This window comes from Crocodylus siamensis, chromosome 5 (genome assembly GCF_052110815.1).
Source record: "Crocodylus siamensis isolate JL-2025a chromosome 5, ASM5211081v1, whole genome shotgun sequence".
NCBI lineage: Eukaryota > Metazoa > Chordata > Crocodylia > Crocodylidae > Crocodylus > Crocodylus siamensis.
The window spans coordinates 119,016,718-119,026,271 of record NC_143399.1 but is presented as its reverse complement, the minus strand read 5'-3'; the positions used below and the strand labels follow the sequence as shown (position 1 = coordinate 119,026,271).

General features: G+C 42.4%; 1 long non-coding RNA gene across 1 annotated transcript in view; it reads right to left on the bottom strand.

The window, feature by feature from the left end:
- Positions 1-2,090: 2,090 nt before the first annotated feature.
- Positions 2,091-9,554, bottom strand: part of LOC149864488 (uncharacterized) — a 31,381-nt gene continuing 23,917 nt past the window's right edge. Inside the window, exon 3 of the long non-coding RNA XR_016442535.1 lies at positions 2,091-5,175. This is a non-coding gene — a long non-coding RNA (uncharacterized LOC149864488). The remainder of the gene's footprint in view (positions 5,176-9,554) is intronic.

The following is a 9,554-nucleotide window of genomic DNA, read 5'->3' as shown; positions in this document are numbered from 1 at the left end:
AACCAGAATGCTTTAACTTCTACTTATGAGAAAAGAGACTTCCAACATCTCCTTGAGCCTTGAATATCTTGGGAGAAGAGAAACAAAGAAACAACAAGCCGGCTTTCTGTCTGTGCCTGTCTGAATGGGTCAGACTGAGCAGAAAAAAAGAAGGAAAGTGGGTGACATTTGCCATTTGAGATGTATTGTAAATGTTTCAACACCTTGACAATGAAACACATAACAGAAGCTTAGAACATCCAAGGCCCTTCAGCAAAACGAAATGAAAGCGGGCAGATCTGTTTAAGGAAGTGCCTTCCTGAAGATCTTTCATGTGTGTTTCACAGAACTCATACTTTAAAGAGCCAATGGCAAAATACAAATAATATATTAATAGAAAATTCTTACCATGCAGCTGGATGCCCCCACTGCTAAAACCCATACCAGGAGATTAGACTTATATTGTTTCCCTGGAAGCAGGCACAGTCCCTGCAGAATGGGCCACTGGTTCAATTCTAAGCTCCACCTCTCTGCCACCAGCTGCTCAACTACTTGGTAGCATGCCTCTACTAGAACTCGCATCCTGCATGATACTCACTCACTTGACAGGCCTTTTGTACATCCTGCCTCATCCCCCTCCCTTCTTTTGCTAGTGAAGGTGGTTTGTCTGCTTTTGCTTCCTCCTTTGCTGCCCCCGACTCCTTTGCTGGCCCTCTCTCCCGCCCCAACTTTAAAAAATCTTATTATTTTATGGCCAAATAATTTTTTTTTCTGTAACAGTTTTTTACTATTTTGAAATTGTAATGACAATCTTGCAATATTCCATATTTCAGCTGCAAATCTTGAATTTCTGGGATTAGATGAGAACCTCAGCTTTCATTGAAACCAATGATTCTTAGCCAGGGTGCCATCAGATCTTTTCAAAGGTGCTATAGGATGCCCAGTGAGTGCTCTAATAGAGTGCCAATATTAACACTGTTATACAAACATCATTCACAAGATAAATCAAGAGCCTTCAAACAGGAATTCATATTGTTAAAAATATTCTGATGTGTTGTGGTCTGTGTTCTTTGCATCAGAAGAATTCCTCTCTCATTTTTCTGTAATCAAAAAATGATGAAAATTAGCTGGCACCTTCTGAGGGGCCTTGATCTAACTAAGGGTGCCCTGTGTTTAAAAAGACTGTGAACCACTGACTTAAAAAAAAGTCCAAATAGTCACATCTGCAGATAAAAGATTGGAAACATGACCTAAGCTATCCTAAAGGCACAACCCGCCCCCCACAAAAAACCCAGCAGGCAGATGAAAGAACTCTACATTTACTATTAAAAAAACAAAGCTAATAATTTTTAAGATGGTCTTCTAAATTCTTTGAACCCTGACTCACAATTTTTAGACATATTAGATTGGAAATACTGTGTACATAAGAAAAAGTAACCCACATAATGTGGAACAACTTAACTAATTAAAATTCTAAGAGTTTTTACAAATCTAAATAACTTGTCTCTAATTCATGTTATTTGCGCATTTCCGCTTAATGTCTTGTATTTGTCTTAACTTGTAATGGGTAACCTTGCCTGAGTCTTTTTTTGGTTTCAGTTTCTGAAATTCTCTTCCTTGAAAAAAGCTGTTACGGTTAAGTTTCAAACATGTCTGCCCTTATTAGATTTTTGAAAAACTATTACCTTCATCTGAGACCCAAGATATTTGATATTACCCCTTTAAGACTTAAAACCATGTTTTTTCTCCAGTGATTCTTAGTGAAGAACCCAAGGGTTCTTGCTTAGCATTCGTACTCTTGCTGAAATCAGTGGGGAACCTGCAGCTGACTTCACTACAAGAATTACTGAGCCCATAATGAACAAGACTGTTCTTCTACTCTAGCAGATCATCTCTTATCCACCATTCTCTTTCTTTGTTTAATTAATCTGCTCCAGCCCCCCAGAGCCACGATCCAGGTTGGGGTCTCCCAGCCACACCCCCTCCTCAGCCTCTGGGTTGGCTGATGGGAAGTGGAGCCAAGTATGGCTCCCAGCTCCAGAGGGGTGGTGGAGCAAAGCTCCTGCTGCAGGCTCTCCCCCTCCTATCCCCCACCAGCTGCATCTGGCTGGGGCCCCAATGCTGGGCCAGAGGGGTGGATTTTCCCCCACCCTCTCCTCATTCAGCCAGAGGAGTGATAGTGCTCCAACTAGGGAGCAGAGGGGCGGAGCATACCATATGCTGCTGAAGCAGACAACACAGCACAGGGCTGCAAAGCAGTCTGGGATGCTGAGGGACTGTAAGTTAACTTGAACCAGGAGGAGATTTAGGATAGAAGTTCCATAAACCAGTCTGACCTAAATCAGTTAAGTCTGATACTACATCCAACCAGGTTTATCTTAAACTGGTTTTGGGCATTTGAAAGTAAGTGCACTGAACTTCTGTTCTGTTACAGGTTTAAACCATGTTCTGATTGCTTAAACTGGTTTGTGTGTAACTTCTGTCCCTAACGTTCTATATATCACACTCATCACCAGGTTATCCAAGTACCTAATAAGAAAATAAAACAGATTTTACTGGTTTTCTCTCCTCTTCATCTTAAAATATAGAAAAGTGTCGTGCTATTTTTATTTAAGCTTTGTAGCTGCTGTTGAGGGAAAGGTAAAGCAAAGAGATGGGTTTTACACATGGACAAGGAGGCACTGAGATTTGAGTTGACTCTGATCTTCTCATAAAGGAATTTCTGTAGTTTTTCTCCACAGCTCTTTGCAATTCTAACTTTTGTTCTGAACACTTCTACTATATCTGAATGATTTCACATGTCCAGTTCTCTTAAAGCACTGGTATTTTAATGCTATTTTTACACAAAAAATCTTATTCTACCAAGGAATTTATTTTCATAATATCTAGTAATAGGAGATATCATTTCCATATGTTATATCAAATAAATGGTACACTGCCTTCCTTTGTTTGCTATTTAAAAGTACCCCATATACATTAGATGTCATCATTTCTTTGGCAGGGACACAACTCAGCTGAGAATATAAAGATTCTCACAAGCCTCACCTACAAACAAAATTTCACCTGTTGATCTCAACCACAAAATTCTACTCTCACGTATCTTCCTAATATGACTGTTCCTCTCCTTGTCTATGTGCTGTGACCAGCAGTGAAATAGTTAAAAATGAAATGTAAATTATTTTTGTTAGATAGGTTAGAGTTAACAACCCCTTGAAATTAGATGGGGCACTTCACTCTCTGTCTGAGGACCTGTCTACATTTGAAAGGGTTTCCCAGAGCAGTCCTGGAAGTACCAGTATCCTGGCAAACCCTCCTAACAAGAAGGTAGTCTTTGTCTACATTACCAAATTCAGTTCAGCGATTCTGGCTAGAATAGCTGAACTATTCTGGCTAGATGGAATATGGAAAAATGCCCCCCTCTAGCTGACATACTGTGCCAGCAAAAACCCCAATGTGGACTCTGAAGGTAGCTTCTAATGGCAGAGCTTCTGTCAGAAAAAAATAGCATAGCACTACAGAAAAATGACCAAATCAACATTTTTTGAAAACAAGGGGGAAATATCCTATTCAGTCAAATGTTGGTGGCTCCTGTTGAAATTTCTAGAAAAACATACACAACTTCAAAGCCAGAAGTTTACTCAACACCCTTTTACAATAAGACTGAGCCTGGAGCACAAGTACCTGAAAAACAAGATGTACCCAAGGATACACAACATAATCTTTTAAAACTGCAGGGCATCATACAAACAAAATAATTTATATCAGTACAGTGTACATGTACTGTTAATTGCTGATAAAAATATTTCATCCATCATGTTTCATTGCAAACTGATGTATATAGAGACATATATGCATCTGTCTTGCAAGACAATAGGTTTGTGCCAAGCGAGGCAGCAACTTGCTGAACATCCGCGAGTGTGGCTGTAGAGCCCAACTCTTAAATGACAGTCCTTTCCTCACTTATCATACATGAAGTTTATATTTAACAGTCCTAAAAGTGGTGTGGGGTTCTTCCTGAGGTTTCTTCTTTCCTTTGCATGTTAAGCTCTTCTTTTCTTAAAAGCCTTAATTCCACACTTAATAGACTGTTTCCAAGAGTTTCAATTCTGTTTTCTCCCAGTTGTTTGGCTCAGTGTTCACTGCTGTCATATCTCTCTTGAAAACATCTTTAAAATGGAGATAAGGATGCCTGTGTGGTATTCTTTCTATAAAGAGTCCTCCCTACAAGAGATCCTTGGGTATATAGCCATCGTCCATTCTCTGCATATAGCCAACACATCTAAGTCACAGCTGGAAGGGATCTCCATAGATCATCTAGTCCAAGCCCCTCCCTGAAGCAAAATCCTCCCTATTCAAGCCATCTTATACAAACCCATAATCTAACCTCTTAGCAAAACTACACAGTCAACCCTAATACAACACAAGACATAGCACCCTAACCTGTCACAGGTAAAGCATGGAGGTAAAACTTGTTAATATGTGCTCACAGATCCCAGGAAGATGGCCATGCCCCCCCGCCCCCAGTACAGAGGAAGGCAAAAACCTTCATAGTCCATAACTATCTCAGTCCCAGCAAGACCACTGGCACACCTCAGTCAAAATCCCAAGTCTTGGCTGCAGCCAACTTTCAGTGCCTCTATGAAAGGTCTAAAAAAATCCTGACACGTAGCATCAGGGGAGTGGGGATGGGTGGGAGGAACCAGCAAAGCCCAGAAGCGGGGGAAATACCCATAGTAGAACATAGGCATAACTATGCCTAGATCATCCCCAACCAGTGCCTGTCCAACCTCTTTTTGAACATCTCCAGTGATGGAGAGTTCTCAACTTTCCTAGGCAGTCTATTTAACTGCCTCACTGTTCAAACAATGAAGAAGTTTTTCCTGATACCCAATCTAGACCTACTTTGCTGCAACTTTAAGCCACTGGTCCACATCCTCCTCTGTGCAGGAAGACAGAAAAGATGTTTTTTCTCTCTTCTTTATGGCAGCACTTCAGATATTTGAAGATTGCTATCATGTCCCCTCTTAAGTGCCTTTTCTGGAAGCTGAACATGCCTAGCTTCTTCAGCATCTCTTCATATAACTCACTTTCCAAGTCCTTAAGTCAGCGCTGACTGGGAAGAGAATGGGTGCTTGAAATGTTGGCACATTCCAAGACTTCAGACTATGTATGCAAAGTTGTCCCACCAGGAAATCCCTAGAATGTGACAAAGACAAAATAAGTGAAAGCTGCTGAGGTGCTTATCTTGAGTTAAATATGTGATATGTATTTGCTGCCATACAAAAGAGTGTTGATGATACAAGCATGATATACTTTGACTTTGGTCTTAACAATCAGTTTGTTGTTGTTCTACACTTGTTTGCTCAGCATGCTCATGATACTGATGCTTTACCAATATGGGTATTCAGTTCAGCCCCAAGCAACAGGTTGTTGGTAACAATGACGCCTAAGTACCTAAATTTACTAATGACATCTAATACGTTTTCACCTATTATGAGCATTGGTGGTGAGTAAATGTTCTGGCCTATAACACTGGTCTTTTTGATGCTTATTGTAAGATCAAACTCATGGCAGGCATGAGCGAAGCAACTGGTGAGGCTCTGAAGGTTAGTTTCTTTGTGGGCTACCAGTGCAGTGTCATCAGCAAACAGCAGCTCACAAATCAAAACACTCTGTATTTTAGTCTTAACTTTAAAGCATGTAAGATTGAATAATTTTCCATCTGAGTATAGGTGTAGATAAATGTCTTTGGGGGTGATCTCAAAAGCATATGTCAAAGAGAGAGAAAAGACAATCCCAAACAGAGTTGGGGTACACAGTCCTACTTGGCTCCACTTTGAATCTCAGAAACCTAAAACTTTGATCCATCATAGCTGACTGTTTCCCACATTCAGTCATGGAAATTGTGGATTATGCTGAGGAGTTCTGGTGGACAGCCAATCTTTCCAATAATTTGAAAAGGTACATTTTTCTTGGTTTTGTTGGAGTGACAAGATTATATTTCTGGTGAACCTACCAGCTCTGAAGTTACACTGAATCAAGGTAAACACGGTCAGCAAAAACATGAAGTCTTCTGAGCACCACCCAAGCAATGATCTTTCCAACAATGCTTAGCAGTGAAATGCCACAATCATTGGTACAGTCAACGCAGTTGCTTTTAATCTTGTACAGAGTGATTATATTGGCATCTTGCATATCCTGTGGCACTGTCCAAACTGTCCAGTGATGAGTAAGAAATTCATATAGGTGGAGAAGAAGCAAAAGTTACTCAGACTTGATCAGTTCCACAGGAATGCTCCCTTTTCCAGGGGCCTTGCAGATCAAGCCAACGGCCAAATTGTCTATGACCTTACTTAGGTCCACTACAATTTGCATATCATTAACTCCTTCAAGGAGAGACAGACTCAGTAAAGTTAAGGGCTGTTTCAATGACATCATCTTCCCTTGAATATAGTTCAAGACAAGAGTTCTACCCATCTTTCCATCTGTTGTTTTCATTCTGTTCTGACTTCTCCTTAAGCTGTCTTTAATAGACCTGGCTGCTTTGCAGTTGGACCTATTGCCTTTTTAGTTCCATCGTACATGCCTCTGATGTTTCCAGTGGCAAGCATGGATTGAATTTCCTTGCACAGGCACAGGGTCTTGATGGATTTGATGGATAACACTCTTTGCTTTCCCTAGTTCCCTCAAAGTTCCATCTAAGGTGTTCTTCTTGTGGTTTAACATAGCAGTTTGTTTGGCCTTGATAAATGGAATCAATTCATTTAAATGTACCTCAAACCAATCCTGGTTTCTTCTGGACTGTTTGCTGAATAGTCAGCTGTGACATAGTTTCATAGTTTCTAGGGTCAGAAGGGACCCGAGTAGATCATCTAGTCCGACCCCCCACCATGGCAGGAAATAATACTGGGGTCAAACGCCCCAGCAAGATGTTCATCCAACCTCCTCTTAAAAACCACCAGAGTAGGAGCCAGCACCACTTCTCTTGGAAGTTGGTTCCAGATCCTAGCGGCCCTGACCGTGAAGTAGTGCTTCCTGATATCTAACCTAAACCTGCCCTCTGTCAGCTTGCGACCGTTATTCCTGGTCACTCCTGGCAGTGCATGGGGGAATAGTGATTCCCCCAATGCCTGCTGATTCCCCCTGACTAATTTATAACAGGCCACTAGATTCCCCCTCAGCCTCTCTTTTGGAGGCTCAACAGGTTCAGGTCCCGTAGCCTCTCCTCATAGGGCCTGCCCTGCTCCCCCCTGATCATGCAAGTGGCCCTCCTCTGGAGCCTCTCGATGCTCTCCATATTCCTCTTGAAGTGCGGCACCCAGAACTGGATGCAGTACTCCAGCTGCGGCCTGACCAGTGCCGCATAGAGGGGGAGGATCACCTCTTTGGACCTGCTTGAGATGCATCTGTGGGTGCATGACAAGGTGCGGTTGGCCTTCCTGACTGCCTCCCCACACTGCCGGCCCATGTTCATCTTGGAGTCAATGATGACTCCAAGATCCTTTTCCGCCTCCGTGCTGACAAGAGGGGAGTTCCCCAACCTGTAGGTATGGTGCCAGTTGTTCCTCCCCAGGTGCATCACCTTGCACTTGTCTGTGTTGAATCCCATCCTATTCACATCCGCCCACCCTTGTAGCCTGTCTAGGTCTGATTGAAGCCTGATGCTTCCTTCTAGTGTGCCAACATCCCCCCACATCTTAGTGTCATCAGCAAATTTGAACAGGGTGCTTTTTACCCCCTCATCCAAATCACTGATGAAGATGTTGAACAGTGCAGGCCCGAGGTCATTTTTTTTAAGTTTCCCCACTTCTTTTCTGTAGTTTCACACAAAGGCAACTCTGAAGTAGCCTCCTCCAGAGCATCCATAAACTGCAAGGTTTTCTGATTATCAGATGTATTGGTGGTATTAATGCATGGCATATGATACGTAGAGCAGAAGATTTTCTTTGGTTTCCAGTGGGCGTGTCTACACAAGACGCTGATTGTGCAATAGCCAAATAATATAATACTGTGCAATACACATCACTGCACCAGCAGTACTAATAAGACACTGCACATTTATTATTAGGCTAATGTGTAGTGAGTTACTGCATGCTTATTTAGTACTTATTATACAAGTGCAGATTATAAATGTGCAGTAACCACTGTGCAGTAGCATCTCACTTAGATGCAGCCAGTTTGATCTTAGTTACCACCACCGAATGCTCAGTGTTGCAGTCAGCACTATGGTAGCTAAGGATGATAGTACTGAGACTGGACTACTGATAATGACATCCAGCTGGTGTCAGTGGTTGGATCTTGGGTGTCTCCATGATACCTTATGGCATGGCTTCATTTAAAAAATGAGTTGGTGATGCGAAAGTTATGATAGAAGCAAAATTCCAACAGCCTTTGTCCATTATCATTCATGCTTCCTGTGTTATATGAGCCCCAGGCAAATAGTCCAGGATTCACAGTCAGCACCAACTTGGGAACTGAAGTCCCCCAGGAGACTTCTCAGTGTTCGGAATCTTACCAATAACACTAGCCAATTTTTGGTAAAACTTGTCATTAACCTCATCAGAAGAGTGTTGCAGTATTGGCATCCAGTAAGGTGACTCTGCCTTCTGAAATATGAAGGTGAAGTGTAAGACTCCTCTCAGAACCACTGGATGGATTCTCAGTCATTTGGAGAAGACTGTTTCTAACAGCGAAGTCTGCTCCAAGTTCATGTGTATTTTCAGGAGCTTGCCCTTGCCAGAAGAATGTGTAGTCTTTTTTCTCTTAAAGAGTCATCTGAAGCCAGGCAAGTTTCTTGCAGTGCTGAAATGTCAGTGTTCAGCCTATTTAATTCTGTATCTATCACAGCTGTCTTATGAGCATCAGAGATATTCACAAGATTGTAAGTCAGGCCAGTATATGTGGTCCTAACATTCCAGGCTGAAATGTGGAGTACTGGTTTTCTCTTTTTCTTTTTGTCTGGTGCAGTGATGCAATCTGCTTTAAGAGTTTGCGCTTATCCCCAGGCACCCACTGGGGCAGGCAGACCATGGTGGATCAGCACTTTACTGGCTGAGGGCTGCCCAGCATTAGGTGGGCAACAGTTGATCAATGATATCTAATAATCTCTCCCACAAGAAAAGGGAACCCATAGCATCCCTCTCTTCACCAAATAAGCTGGACCTATAACTTGTAAGTGCTGCCTCCCAGGCTGAATCCTTATCTGAAAAATAAGTAAAGCTGGGCCGTACATATAGGGACACTGGGTTACCCACGCACCCTCTTGGTCTTGCTGGATTAATCCAAAGGAAAGACAAGTGCCACTATGCTTGGAACCATCTTAGCTGCAGGAGCTCTTGGAGCAAAGGAGATTATCCATTTTTCTGTCTATCAGGGCTCCACTCCTAGAGTGGCTGCCAACCAGGGTTAAAGAGCTCAGTCTATCCTATCATGGAATGGACCTCATTTTTGACAGCATTTCCTCTGTCGGGTAAGACTCCCCTGACAGAGGTGCCCCCCTCTAAGGTGCTCTTCTGCCTGAAGCCATTCTTACTCTAGAGGCTGCCAGGTTATTTAGCAGCCACCCAGCACTCAAT